A 15,368-nucleotide genomic window follows, 5' to 3' on the forward strand; every position below is an offset into this window, starting at 1 on the left:
GCTCTGGTTACTGAACTTCCATAGAGGGACAGACCCTCTGCATTCCTCAGCATTAGACTGACAGTTGGCCTCGAAGTCATTGGATTTTAACTTCGTGTCCCATCTTGTGGCTGCCCACTGAGACAAAGTCTCTGCTCTCTGCAAACTTTACATCTACACATTCACTTCAGAAAAAAAGTACAAGGGCTATTATTGTACTTTTGTATCGAGTCACTATTTTTTTTTAATTTTTATTTTGTATTGAAGTGTAGTAGATTTACAATGTATGTTTCAGGGATACAGCAAAGTGTTTCAGTTATACAGATACGTATATATACATGTTTTCTTTTCATATTCCTTTCCATTGTGTGTTACTACAAGAAATGAGTATAGTTCCCTGTGCTATACAGTAGGTCCTTCTTGTTGCTGTAGATTTTCTTTTGATTCTTGGACCTGTGGGTTCATGTATCTCACCAAATTTGGGGACTTCTGGACCACTGGTCTTTGATATTTTTTTCCACCCTATTCTTTTCCCCCTTCTCCTTTTGACGGACTCCAAATACACGTATATTAGACAACTTGATCATCTTTTTCAATCATTTTAAATAATTTGAATAATTTCTACTGACCTGTCTTCAGGTTGACTCTCCTGTGTTCTGCATTTCCAGTCTGCTATTAAGTTGATCTCATGAATGTTTTTGATAACCCTTAATCCTGGGCTTACTTGTAAGACATGGCCTTTTGGGGTTTCAGTAGAAAGTTTTAGGAATTCAACAACCCCCTCCTATTTGTCAGGACTTGAACTTCAAACTAGTATAGAAATTTCTGCCTACAATTTTAGCTAAAACTTTCAACTGGGGTCCTTGAGGTCTTGCCCCTGTGCATGTTCCTGTTAAAAGTCAACCAGGGATTTGAGAGGAATTTATATGCAGATTTTGTAGTTTCTCCCTCTAACTCCCTCCTTTTTGGGATGTCCCCCATCAATTTCCAGCCGTTTTGGCAGCCCTAAAATCTAACTTCAGTCTCTCCAGTTAGTAAGACCTCCCCTTTCTTTTTCAGTTCTAGTCCACTATGTGTCATGTGTTGCTGAAAAAATGGAAGTGCCCTCAGAGGAAAAGCCTGATAAATTGGAACTAACCCAGTTTCCCTCTCTACTTATGAGAGTCATGTTCCCTTCAATTCCTGCCTGCTTTAGACTGCTTGCCAGTGCCTTCAAGCATAGCATTTAAAAGAATTTTTTGGTCTAGGGTTAATAATTGTTACCAAGACTTAAGTCAACTCAATACAAGATACTGTCATTTCCAAAATTAAAACCCCACTTCTATAGCATTTTAAAGGAGCTGCTTTTCCTTAGACACTTAATTGTAGTAAATCATATACCATGGAGATAAACCCTTTCTTTTAAAAATTTGTATCATGGTAAAACATACACAACACAAAATTTATACCATTTTCACCATTTTTAAGTGGAATTAAGTATACTCACACTGCTGTACAACCATCACTACCATCCATCTCCAGCACATTTTCGCTTTCCAAACTGAAACTCCATACTCATGAAACAACAAAACTTCCAACTAACCCCTGCCTGCCCTCCACCCCTAGTAACCACTATTCTACTTTCTATCTCTATGAATTTGGTTATTCTAGGTACCTCATTTAAATGGAATAATACGATATTTGTCCTTTTGTTAGAACATTCCCTTTTCAAAATGAATGAACTCCTGGTTAAAGATGGCTGTTTAATTGCACACTCTAGTCCCCATGCCCTCCCAATACCCTACAAAAATAACAGTAAAGGAGGTAAAGGATGCAAATCCACAACAAGAGATGAGAAACCACCAAGAGATAAGAAATTTCAACAGACTTATTGAAGTTATAAAATAGAGGGTGGACACTGAGAACAAACACTATGTGATTCCACGCATGTGAGATATTTATAGTCAAAATCACAGAGATAGAAAGTAGAATGACAACTGCCAGGGGCTGTGGGGAGTGGGGAATAAGGAGTTATTGCTTAATAGGTACAGAGTTTCAGTTTGAGTAGATGGAAAAGTTCTGCAGGTAGACAGTAGTGATGGCTGCACAACACTGTGAGTGTGGTTAATGCCACTGAACTGTACCCTTGAAAATGGTGGAAATGGTACATTTTATGTTTACCACATATACACAAAAATAGAGCATGGAGGTAACTGAGGAAGCCAAGTACAGGAGGCCAAGGACTAAATGCACGTGGTAGAGAGTCAGAAGGAGAATAGCAGCCAAGCAGGGAGTAAATCTTCCCTTGGACCCCCAAGAGGTTTGTGTGTTGTGCCCAGAACAGCAAAGGGTAAGAGTAAGACACAGGGCTGAATCCTACTCCCCTCCCCGCCGCTCTCACCTTGCAGCCATGTGGTGGCCTGACATGCACCCCCTAGAAAAACTGCAGGAGTTCTTCTCTAAAAAGGAATTAATGCCTCAAAACCTCCACAGTCTGTCATTTAGAGGCGCACCAGTTAAACATCTAGAGAGTGGCTTTCCATCTGATCACCCTAAGTGAAGTGCTTCAACCAGAGGGTGGTTGAAGGCCCCATCACAGAGATGATTTATGGTCTCATTCTTATATATGCTCCAGTGGTCTCCAGACTTTGATGAAAGCCTGCAACATGACTCACTCTAAGACAAGCAAACAAAATTATAGCCAAGAGGCAAGGGGCATCTTCACACTATGGAACTGTTAGTGCAGCAAAGTACACAGTCAGAATGAGCACTACCTGGACATAACGGGTCCATCTTACAACGCATACGGCCTGGATCTTTGTCCTGCACGGAAGAAATAAAAGCAACTCAGGAGTGGAAAAGAACTTTAAAATGCCTCTAAGTACTTGCTCTGTGAGATAAATCTTTATTTGTCATAGCTGGAAAGTAATAAATAATGTCTACAATGGATGAATCAAGAACTGATGATATAAGCATATTACTCAGAGACTAAAATAATCACCAGGTTGCAGCCACTATGAAGGACAGTATGGAGGCTCCTTAAAAACCTAAAAATAGATGTACCACATGATCCAGCAATCCTACTCCTGAGCATACAGTCAGAGAAAACCATTTGAAATTTGAAAAGACATATGCACCCCAATGTTCATAGCAGCACTATTTAAAATAGCCAAGACATTGAAACAACAAAATGCCCATCAATAGATGAGTGGATAAAGAAGATATGGGATATATAAACAACGTACTATTACTAAACCATAGAAAAAGAATGAAATAATGCCATTTGCCACAACATGGATGGACCTAGAGATTATCATATTAAGTGAAATAACTCAGAGAAAGACAAGTATCACATGATATCACTCATATGTGGAATCTAAAAAAAAAAAAATTTATTTACAAACCAGAAATAGATTCACAGACACAGAAAACAAACTGTAGTCACCAAGAGGGAAAGGGGAGGGAGGGATAGATTAGGATTTGGGGATTAATAGATACACATTATTATATACAAAACAGATAAACAGCAACAATCTACTGTATAGCACAGGGAACTATATACAATTTTTTGTGATGAGCTGTAATTGAAAGACTCTGGAAATATGTGTGTATAGGTAGAACTGAATTGCTTTGCTGTACACTTGAAACTAACATTGTAAATCAACTACACGTCAATAAAACATAAGAATAAAAAAAAAAACCACCAGGAGAAACAGCTGAAAGGGTTAAAAGTGGCTGCCTTCATAGGTCCGTGGCTGGTGAGAGGTAGGGTGGGAATAATTGCCATGCATCATAAGCCCTTCTGCATGTTTTGACGGTTTAACCTTATGCAAGTATTAGTGGTTCTTTGATTTGAAACAATTTTTTTTCAAAGAAAATGACTGGGAGGTTTTTTCTCATGTAGCATTGTTTCATTCTGGAATTTTCCAATTAAGCTTTTGGCTAAACACATACATATGATAATGATAATTATTCAGGAAATCCGGAGATTTGTAAAAACATTGCGTGCCATTAGAGTAATCAAGCTCAGCTCTAACACATCTCGGCTTTTCAGGATAATTAGACCACACTGGAGGCCCAGATGGGGTGAATGAGAAAGCCATGGGTGTCTGCCATATAGAACTACTCAACTGGCAATTGAAATTTGCATGTTAACTTAGTACACAACAAGAAATGAATAAAAATGCTTGGATTTGGGGCAAAACATTTTATTCTAAAAAAAAAAATAAAACCAAACATAGAACACAGGTGCAATAATTGATGTCCTAAACAACTCATTTTAAGCCTTTATATATTAAAATCTGTAAAACTAGAAGTAATCCCTTCTATATCTTGTATTTAAAAAAAACAAAAGTCACCCCTTCCCTTACTGTGATATATTTGCTGTAAATTCACAAAACAAAAAAATTATAATTTATCTATTAATTCATCTGACAGAGATGTTTTGCATGTCTACTCTGTGCAAGGCCCTGAGTTGGCGCTAAGAATGCAGTGGTGGAAAGGCTCATAGCACAACTTAGAGATTACTGTATGATATGCATAAATTGGTAATTTCACCACTAGTGATTAGCACAATGGCTTTAGTACAGGCTGGATAAGATGTGGGAGTGATCAACCATCTCAGAAGGCTCCTGGACTGAAGTGATATCTAGGTTGAGAGCTGCAGTGGGAAGGCTCAAGGGGAAGCATCTGATAGAAGTTTAATATGGCTTCTGGAATGGAGGACAAAGGCTGGGAGTGGAAAGAACAGGGGACAGTGAGATGGGAGAGTTAAGAAGGAGCCGATTCACACAGGGTTTTGTAGACAACATACTCAAGGCTATTCTAAGAATATTAAGCAAAGAGAAGTCATTGAAGGTTTGGTTTTTTTTGGGGGGGGGGCTTGTGGGCCAGGTCTGACATCATCAGATTTGCATTTTAGAAGGATTTTCCTAAGATAAATTCATTATAGATTAATTTCCATTATTTTGCTTACTTTGCAATCGGACTCACTTCTTACCCATTTCTATTGTTTGTCATTAAGGTCATTGGAAAAGTTTCTAAGTAATGATAATAAAAACATAACTAACTATAGAGTGCTATTTTTAATTTTTAAAAATTTTTTTCTGGGAGTAATTTGGTATTTATTTATTCATTCATTCATTCATTCATACATTCAGGGGTACTGGGGATTGAACCCAGGACCTTGTGCATGCTAAGCATGCACTCTACCATTAAGCTATATCCTCCCCACTTAGAGTGCTATTAAGTCTACAAAGTGCTTTACCACAGGTACTCTCACTGCATACACTTAGGAGGCAAATGGTTATAGACAGAGATTTGGACCCGATTTCACCATTCTTCCACCCTGTGTCCATGGAAGATACAAAACTCAGAGGGTTACTGTTAATTAAACAATGCAATTATGTCATCTGTGCTTTTAACTATGTAAATTCAACAACCATGCTCTGAAAAGAGAGAAAGACAGAAATCAGTAACAATTCCACTCAATATGTATGCACCCAGAGCAAATATGGGACGGAAGACATCCTCTGTAGCACCATTAATTAGTCTTAGTTTCAGTGCATTGCTCATAGAATAAGCATCTCACTGCACTGAGTGGTTCTGGTGTTTGAACGGATTTTTTCCAAAAAACACAGCCCTTAAATGAAAGCCAAAAATGTCACATGTTATTTAACTGAAAGACTAACAGTCTATCACAACTCTGGAGGAAGAACTGGCTGTGAGGGTATAATGGGCATATTCCTAGTGGATATAAATATGGCCCCTAAATCTTCCAAATTCCACTTGCAGTTGGGCTGTAAAAGTCACAACAGACCACCACTTCTGTTATAAAGACAGGGGAAAAAAATGGATAAAGTACAAGATGATATTTATTATAACAGAATCAGAAGTTAGTCTAAAAGAACTAAACTTTAAAGAAAGAAGACAAGATTTCATAGGTAAGAAGAGATTGGTGGCTACGAGGGGCATTTGCCAAGTCTGGGCATGGGCAGGCAGATGATGGGAACTGCCACAGTCTCTGCCTGGCTAAGAAAAAACTACCGATAGATTAAACATCTCTATGGGCTAGAGCAACAGATGAGAATATATATAAGAACTCAAAACACAGAGCTAGTCCTCCTCTATAGTTAAAAGGGTAGCAGTACAGGAGGCTGGTCCTGGACTGAAAGAGACAGATCTCCATCAGCTCCCAATGCTTGGGTCTAAGCCCCACTAGAAGGAGGAGCCTGAGAGATACACAGATCACATCTTGCCCTTAAGACACTTGAAGCCCAAGTAAACTGAAACTAATTAAAGCTGCAATCCAGCCCTAATTCAGCTCAACTCTTGATTGAGTCTGAATGATCAGCCCTTCATCCCAGTAGACTGACAGAGGAAAAGGCTTGTCCTCTCTGGGGAAAAAAAATGTTTTTGCACCAGTCACTTTGGTTCTTTTAAATACAATGTCCAAACTTGTATGTTATACATAATGTAAAAAATTATGAGATGCAAGTTGGGGAGGGTATAGCTCAACTGGTAGAGTGCATGCTTAGCATGCAGAGGTCCTGGGTTCAATCCCCAGTACCTCCACTAAGAATAAATAAATAAATAAACCTAACTATCCTCCTCAAAAAATTATGAGATGCAAAGACTCAGAGCCCATAGTCAAGAAGCAGAGTGATCCATAGTCAAGAGAAAAAATAATCAATACATGCAGATCCCAATATGACCCAGATGCTAAAATTAGCAGAAAAGAATTTTAAAATAATTATTACCATTATGTTAAAGACTTCAGAGCATAAGATGAACAGAGTGGATAAGGACAATAAAATGCAAGTTTTCAATAGTAAGATAGACTTTCTTGAGAAGATACAAATGGACACTCAAGAACTGAAAAAGACAACACTGGATGGGATGAATAATTTGATTGCAACCAGCAGAAGAAAGGATCTGTGAACTGAGAAAGCCAAAATTACCCAAAATGAAGCAAAGAGGAAAGAAAAAGAAAAAGAAAATAGAACAGAGTGTGAGAGACATGCAGAACAATATTAAAAGGTCTAACATATGTATAATTAGAAACTCACAAAAAAAAAAAAAAGACAGAATGGGGCAAAAGAAATATAACAAAAAGTGTTAGTTATTGGAAATTTTCCAAAATTGATGAAAGATCTAATAAATGCAGCAAACCTCAAGCTAGCAAGAAAAACATAAGTAATACCACACATAAAGACATCACAGGCAAACTTCTGAAAACCATAAAAAGAAAATCTTAATCCATCCATAGAAAAAGACTCATCACATTCAGGGAATAACAGAAAAACTGGCTAGTCACTGAAATGATAACTATGTGGATAAACATAAAAGGCTATTTTAAAAATTATATTTAGAAATATATTGACTCTTTAAATCAAAAGCAATAATGTTTTGTGGGAGCTTATATGTAGAAGTAAAACATATGACAATAATAACACAAAGAGAGAATGTAAATAGAATCAAATTGTTTTAAGGCCCTTCATTGTTTATAAAGCAGTAAAAAGCTAATTCAGTCTAGACTACAATGAGTTATAGATGTAATTTATAATCTTTAGGGCAGTCACTAATATAAATGCAAAAAGATAGAGCTAAATTTCCAATAGAGGAGGAAAAAAATGGACTAATAAAAATTTTTTGATTAATACAAAAGAAAGCAGAAAATAAAAACCAAATAAAAAGTAGAACTACAACAAATTGCCAAATGGTAAACTTAAATCTAAACATATCAGTAATTATATTAAATATAAATGAACTAAATGCTCCAGGTAAAAGCTAGAACTTGTCAAACTGAATATAAATACCACATTTAGTTATACACATTATAAAAAAAGGGATAGGTGAAAATAAAAGGATAAAAGAGATATACCAAGCAACACTAGTCATGAGAAAGCAGTTATAGCTCTATTAGTATCATGTAAAGGACCTGACAAAAAGCTGTTTCATAATGATAAAAGTGTTGATTCACTAGGAGAGAGTAACAATCCAAACTATGTGCACCTAGCACTATTTACAATAGCCAAGACATGGAAACAATCTAAATGCCCATCAATAGATGAATGAATAAAGAAGATGTGGTGTGTATGTACATGTATGTGTGTGTGTGTGTGTGTCTGTGTGCGTGTCTGAGTGTGTGTGTAATGGAATATTACTCAGCCATAAAAAAGAATGAAATAATGCCATTTACAACAACATGGATGGACTTAGAGATTATCATAAGTGAAGCAAGTCAGACAGAAGACAAATATTGTATGATATTGCTCTTATGTGGAATCTAAAAAAATGATACAAATGAACTTATTTACAAAACAGAAACAGTCTCACAGACATAGAAAACAAACTTATGGTTACCAGAATAGAAAGATGGGTGGATAAATTGGGAGTTTAGAATTGACATATGTAAAATAGATAACCAACAAGGACCTACTGTACAGCACAGGGAACTGTATTCAGTATCTTGTAATAACCATAATGGAAAAGAATCTGAAAAAGAATAGATTTATATATGTATATATGTGTAACTTTGCTATATATCAGAAACATTGTAAATCAACTATACTTCAATTAAAAAAGAAAAGATGGTTGAAAACAAATTACATGCGTCTAATAACATATGAAGCAAAATTGATATATATATATAAAAAGAAAAATAGATGAATCTACCATCATAGAGATTTTTAACATATCTCTCCAGTAACTATTAGAACAGACCAAAAAAATCAGAAGATTTGAAGAACATGATCAACCAATTTGACTCAACATTTACAGAATAATACACCCAATAACTGCAGAATGCACATTCTTTTTAAGTGCATATGAACATTCATCAATTCATCAGTCTATAAAACAAGTCTCAATAATTTCAAAGGATTTCATGCAGAGCATACTCTCTGACCATGATGGATATATATATATAAGGAATTATTAACAAAAGACAAGTAGAAAATTCTCCAAAATCTGGAAATTATGCCACACTGTTTGAAATAATTTATGGGTCAAAGAAGAAATCACAGTAGGAAATTAGAAAATGTTTCTAGCTGAATAATAATAAAAAAATACATATTAAATTGTGTGGGATGCAGCTAAAGTATTGTTAGAAGGAAATTTACAGGTTTAAATGCTTATATTAGAAAAGAAGAATGGTTTAACATCTACAATTTAAGCTTCTACCTTAAAGAAGCTAAAAAAAAGAAGAGCAAATTAAACCCAAAATAAGTAGAAGGAAGGAAATAATGAAGATAATAGCAGAAGTCAATGAAATGGAAAACAAACAATAGATAAAAGTAACAAAACCAAATCGAGTTCCTTGAATAGATGAATAAAAGTGATAAACCCCTAGCAAGACATAAGGGGCAGGGGTTGGGGGGAAGAAGACCCTAATTATAGGGGAAACATCACTACAGAGCCTACAGATGTTAAAAGGACACTAACAGGGACAGTTGCTTGGGGCAACAGTTGAGCTGTCTCGGAAGACATGCATCTGTAAGAAGGCCCAAAAACGAACCAAAGGTGACCCAGACATCCCATACTAAACAAGTTAGTTCATATTCCGGACTACCTGCCCGGGTTGAGGTATTGAGCGAGCAAGTTTCCTCGCTCTTATTTTGTTGGGACATCTAGTCCACTTACCTAGGTAGACAAGAGTTGAGGGCTCCAAAAATCCCTGTCCTGTCCGAAAGTTGCATTTGACAATTTAGATTGGGGTCATGATGGAAAGATGGGGATAACTTGGCCCCCGGTTGCCCCAGGGAGTATCCATTCCAACTGGAGTCGCCAAGCAAGTTCCTTCTGTAGGTTTCAGTCAACACCTGTCAGTCATCTTGGTAATATCCGGTTGGATGCCTAAAGCTGCGGGGAGAAAGAACAGTAGAACTTTCAGCAAGAAACCATATCAGATATGGCAGAAGTGAAGTCAATGTTCTGGGAAGTTCTTCCAAAACAAGGGCAGTTGTCTGTGGAAGATATAACCAAGTGGTGCTGTGTAAACCCCAACTTTTATCCTTAAAATCTGACTGGAAAAACTGGAGAAAATGCAACAAGCAGCACAGGATACAATTCCCTAACAAGAAATGGCCAAAAAAGAACAATAGCAAATAACTCACTGAATAATAACGTAGCACTTCTACAGAACACCCTACCTTACTTTTTTTTTCTTACTTTTAATAATAGCTAGAAAATAATCTGCATCTGTATGCTGAGAGCAATATGTGTTAATAAAACAGACAATATTCATATAAAGAATACAAAAATACCCAAGACTAATAAAACTTGTGCCATGAATTTGAACACTCTGGTTTGCACTGAACATAAGCAATTTTAAAATTTTGAACCCAGAAAAAAAAAAGGATATTAACAGGATATTATGAATAAGTTTATAACAATACATTTCACAACTTAGATCAAATTCTTTAAAAAAATTAATGAAACAGATAAGAAAAAAATAGAAAAATCTCAAAAGTTCTACTCTATGAATATAAAGTTTTATAGAAGAGAAACTTATTAAATTGGACATCTAATTCATTAACTCTTGCTAAAGTAAGATGCAATCACAGGAAAAGACTTAGGGAACTGTTGACTACCTAATTTTTACTTGCTTCAAGAAAGGACTTGTGCGAGGAGGGTATAGCTCCGTGGTAGAGTGCTTGCCTAGCATGCAAGAGGTCCTGGAACCAATCCCCAGTACTTCCATTAAACAAACAAACCTAATTTACTCCTCCAAAAAAAAGGAAAACAAACAAATGAACAAAAAAAGAAATTAAAAACAACAAAATATTTTTTAAAAAGAAAAAGAAAATTTAGAAAGAGAAAGAAAGAAAGAGAAAGAAAAAAGAAAGGAAGGAAAGAAGGAAGAAAGAAATAATGAAAGGAACTGTGATGCTGTTACCAAGGAATGCAGTTAGCAGAGAGCTTTCAATCCAAGTCCATGTTCTTCCTGGGCAGCCCCAGCCAATAACAGAGAACAGCAGGGGTACTAGGCCTCATAATTTCTGCATGATGTGGGTCTATTCTAAAGAGTAATCTTTGCTCCAGGAGCCCTGTTAGGTTGGCTGAGATTTTGTCAGATCTGCAAACTCTCCCTGCTCAATCCTGCTTCCTCTCCCTTTTACTTTTCACAGTCATTACTTCCAATAAACCTCTCACTCCTGTCTCAGTAGCTACTTCTGAGAAGAACCAACTGACACACATACTGAGTTCAGAATTCAACCCTGTGTAAGATGTGGTTCCTCCTCCAGTCAGTAAAATGACTGACCCAATCATTTGTCTTCCTTTTTGCAACACTTGGGAAATGTATTTGACTGCTATTTAAGAAAGACTCAAAAAAAAAAAAAAAAAGAAAGAAGGAAAGAAAAGAAAACAGAAAGACTCAAAATAACACTAGCACAAATAAGAAAGCTGACAGTCCAAGCTGGTAAGGTGGTTTCACAGTGTCATAAGAGTCCCAGCCTTCTAGCTGTTCCTGCCAGTCATGTTAATGAAGACATCTAGGACCTTCTAGACCAGGCAAGTGGCCACCAAATGACCACAGATGGTGCTATTTTAAAACAGAATTACTTAGTCATGCCCTGCTCTAAAAACTGTGAGATGTAATAAAATGGTAATTGTTTTAAATTATTGAATTTTACAGTGGTTTGTTATACAGCAATAGATAACCAGAACACATCTCCTTACTAATACAGAGAGAAAATTTACCACAAAACATTATATCTAATACCTTGACACAATAGCATTTACTTTACTGCTTTATTTTCATATGCTGTCTTTTTTCAAAATAAGTCTTTATACTCATATAATTTTGTATCCAGATTTTTTATTTAAATATTATAAGCATGTGCCCATGTTGCTATGAAACCTTAGTTTAATAGAGTCATAATATGAAGAGGCATATTTTTATTGTGATACAATTCACACATTATAAAATTCACTTTTTAAAGTGTATAATTTAGTGGGTATTGAGAATATTAATAATATAGTTTAACAATCACCACTGTCTAATTCCAGACATTTTCATCACCCCAGAGAAAAACCTCCATCCATTAGCAGTCACTCCCCAGCCCTGGCAACCACTAATCCACTAATCTATTTTATGTATCTATGGATTTTCCTATTCTGGACACTTCATATCAATGGAATCATATAATATATGACATTTCATGTCTGATTTCTTTCACTTAGCATACTTTTAAGATTCATCCATGTTGGAGCATGTATCAGTACTTCATTTGTTTTTATGGCTAAATAATATCTCATCATATGGACGCGCCATATTTTATTTATCCATTCACCAGTTGATGGATATTTGGGTTGTTTCCACTCTATTATGAATAATGCTGCTATGAACATCTGTGTACAAGGTTTTTGCAGGTACATATGTTTTTAGCTATCATGGGTACATAAGAACGGAACAGTTGTGTAATATGGTAACTCTATGTTCAACTTTTTGAGAAACTGCCCAACTGTTTTCCGAACAGGCTGCACTATTTTATGTTCCCATCAGCAATGTATAAGGGCTCCAATTTCTCTACATCCTCAATAACACTTGTTATTGTCTATCTTTTTAAACACAATCATCCTGCTAGGTATGAAGTGATATCTCATTGTGGTTTTGATTTGCATTTCCCTAATGATTAACGATGTTAAGCATCTTTTTCTGTGCTTATTTGGCCACTTGTATATTTCTTTGGAGGGATGTCTATACAAATCCTTTACACATTTTTTAAATGGGCAATTTAATTTGTGTTTTTATTGTTGGTTTTAAGAGTTCTTTATATATTCTGGACAACAAGTCTCATTTGATCTACAATTTGCAAATATTTTCTCCCATTCTGCGGGTTTTCTCTTCACTTTCCTGATAATGTCCTTTGAAATGCAAAAGTTTTTAATTTTTATGAAATTCAACTTATGTATTTTTTCTTTGGTTGTTTGAGCTTTTTGTGGTACATCTAAGAAACCATTGTGTAATCCAGGTCAAGAAGATTTACCATAATGTTTTCTTCTAAGAGCTTTATAGTTTTAGCTCTTACATTTAGGTCTTTGATCTATTCTGAGGTAATTTTTATCTATACTGTGAGGGTGACTTTGAATCTTGCCTACCAAGTGGAGATGGGATAGAGAGCCTTTCATATCAAACAGGAGACGAAGGAATGATTAGAGGAAGGAGAGTGATACATACGTTTTGAGAAGTACATGAATTTAGTGTGGCCAGAGCCTAAGGCACACAGAATGTTGGGAGTTACAATGAATAACCGTGGCCACACCAAAGACAGTGAGAGGCAGAAGCCTTGTTTCCCCCTTATTCTCCATCAGCCACTCCTCAGCCTTACCAAGAAAACACAAATGTAAGTTAAAAACAGTATTCTAGCTAGAAACATTGCTTTGGACCTATCTTCCTCATTTCCTCTTCCAACACAATTGCTTTTCCATTCCAGAGCTTCTGTTGCTGAAAACATTCAGCGGAGAGGGGGTTTTTTTGGTTTGGTTGGGTTTGGTTTTTGTAGGCTACCAGAAGTCATCAATGGTCCTTAAGCAGGGGAGTAACATGGAATTTGAATCCTCAGAAGCTGTGGTGGTGAAATGCGTCACAGTTCTCAAACTTTTACTAGCATATATATGTTAGAGATTTACATGTATAATAAATATACTATGGCAACCACACTAATCAGCTGCACTGATCAACTGCATTTATGCATAGTTCCTGGTGCCCCAGGGTGCAGGAAGCCATGAATTGCAAAACATAAAGTAGAATCAGTAAGACTGGTTATGTGCTGCCTAAGCGAGCACAGAATCCGCAAGATTGGTGACTGATTGGGTATACCCAGGTAAGGACTCTGGCTTCAAGACTGGACACCTTAGTGAGTCCTGGGGCCAGTGATAGGACAGGGAGCGTGAATAAAAGCCAGGTTTATTTTGGGGAAGGGAACAGATTCAGATAATTTTGAACATTCTGAGCTGGAAGTACCCATGGGACACCTAAAGAACTGCATCTAGTAAGTACATAGCTAGTGTGACCCTGGAAGTCAGGAGAGCTGGAATGAAGAAGTAAATCTGGGAATCGTTAGCTTATATATGGAAGAGGATGAGCTCACTCAGGAAGCATGAGAAGACAAGCTGTGTTGTAGGCCTGGAAGGGAGAGGAAAGAACAGAAATAAGAGTTCAACTCCCTGGCAGGAACCTTGTACTGAAGAAGGTATTTCATAGCCTTCCTTGGAAGCCATTATGCACCAGACTCAACATAGCCTCTAGTCTTTGTTCCTGCTTCCCCATCTGCATGTTGCCAGGCTTCTTACCATTTGTTCACTCAGCTCACCAGACATCCTGCCTGTGCTCTGCTTTCATCCAACTTCATCCAATTTACTGAAGAGCTGCTCTGTTTCATACACTCTACTAAGTACCTAATCATACAGCAGTGACCAAAAAAAAGTCCGTCTCAAAACATTTACATTTTAGTGAAGGAGACAGACGCACACAAATAACTAAATAGACATACTGGAGAGAGATTAAATGCTCTGAAGAAAAAGCAAGGAGAGTAAGGGTCTGTAGAATGATGCAAGTGGTATTATTTTAAACAGAACAGTAAGGAGGTGACTCCGGAGGTGACTTTGAGTAGAGATCTGAATGAAGTGCAAAAGTTCTGGGTGAAAGAGGTGGCTAGAACAGAACAGTATAGTGAGGTAACAAGGTGCTAAATCACTTATGTCTTCATAAGCCAAAGTAAGGAGTCTGGCTTTCACTGTGTGACATAAAATCACTGGGGAGAGAAGTAATACGATCTGACTTAGATTTTAACAAGGTCTTTCGGGTTACTAGGTTGAGAATAAACTACTGGGGACAAATGCAGAGGTAGAGGGACCTACCCCCAACTGTGTGCCCTGAGGGGATTCAGGATGGCGAAAAACAGTTTACTAGCTCTAGTTAAGGTGCATCTCAACAGGGTGGCTTGTTATAGGGTGGGGGCGGAGACGGTGAGAAGTGACCAGATTCAGGATATATTCTATAGGTGAAAAGGACAGGATTTTGCAGTCAGAACAGATGTGGGGGCGAGAAAGGAGTCCCATCGTTAAGTATGAACTGTTGAGTAAGTTGTACCTCAATGGTGAACAGTGGGAAAAGATTAGGTTTAGAGGAGAAATCAGGAGCATGGCGGATTAAACGTTCACCTGGAGATGCTGAGGAGGTGGTAATGAAGAATGCTGCCTGCCATGTAAGCAAACAAAGGATTCTGCAGCCATCAAGCCATCAACCACTGTAGCCACCCTCAACTGTGCGCCCTGAGGGGATTCAGGATGGAGAAAAACAGTTTACTAGCTCTAGTTAAGGTGCATATCAAAGGAATGATTTCAGTGAGCCCAGACTCTTGCATCTTCCCATACATAGAAAAGTGCTAAATTCATTAACTTGA

The 15,368-nt window shown here is 37.0% G+C and overlaps 1 long non-coding RNA gene and 1 pseudogene across 1 annotated transcript in view; one reads left to right on the top strand and one right to left on the bottom strand.

Moving 5' to 3' along the window:
* Positions 1 to 15,368, bottom strand: part of LOC135322046 (uncharacterized) — a 209,028-nt gene that overhangs the window by 192,859 nt on the left and 801 nt on the right. The window contains exon 2 of the long non-coding RNA XR_010382332.1: positions 9,601 to 9,819. This is a non-coding gene — a long non-coding RNA (uncharacterized LOC135322046). The remainder of the gene's footprint in view (positions 1 to 9,600; positions 9,820 to 15,368) is intronic.
* On the top strand, positions 9,869 to 10,076 carry LOC116154891 (BBSome-interacting protein 1-like; annotated as a pseudogene).

The sequence above is a fragment of the Camelus dromedarius genome, chromosome 9 (assembly GCF_036321535.1).
Source record: "Camelus dromedarius isolate mCamDro1 chromosome 9, mCamDro1.pat, whole genome shotgun sequence".
Taxonomy (NCBI): domain Eukaryota; kingdom Metazoa; phylum Chordata; class Mammalia; order Artiodactyla; family Camelidae; genus Camelus; species Camelus dromedarius.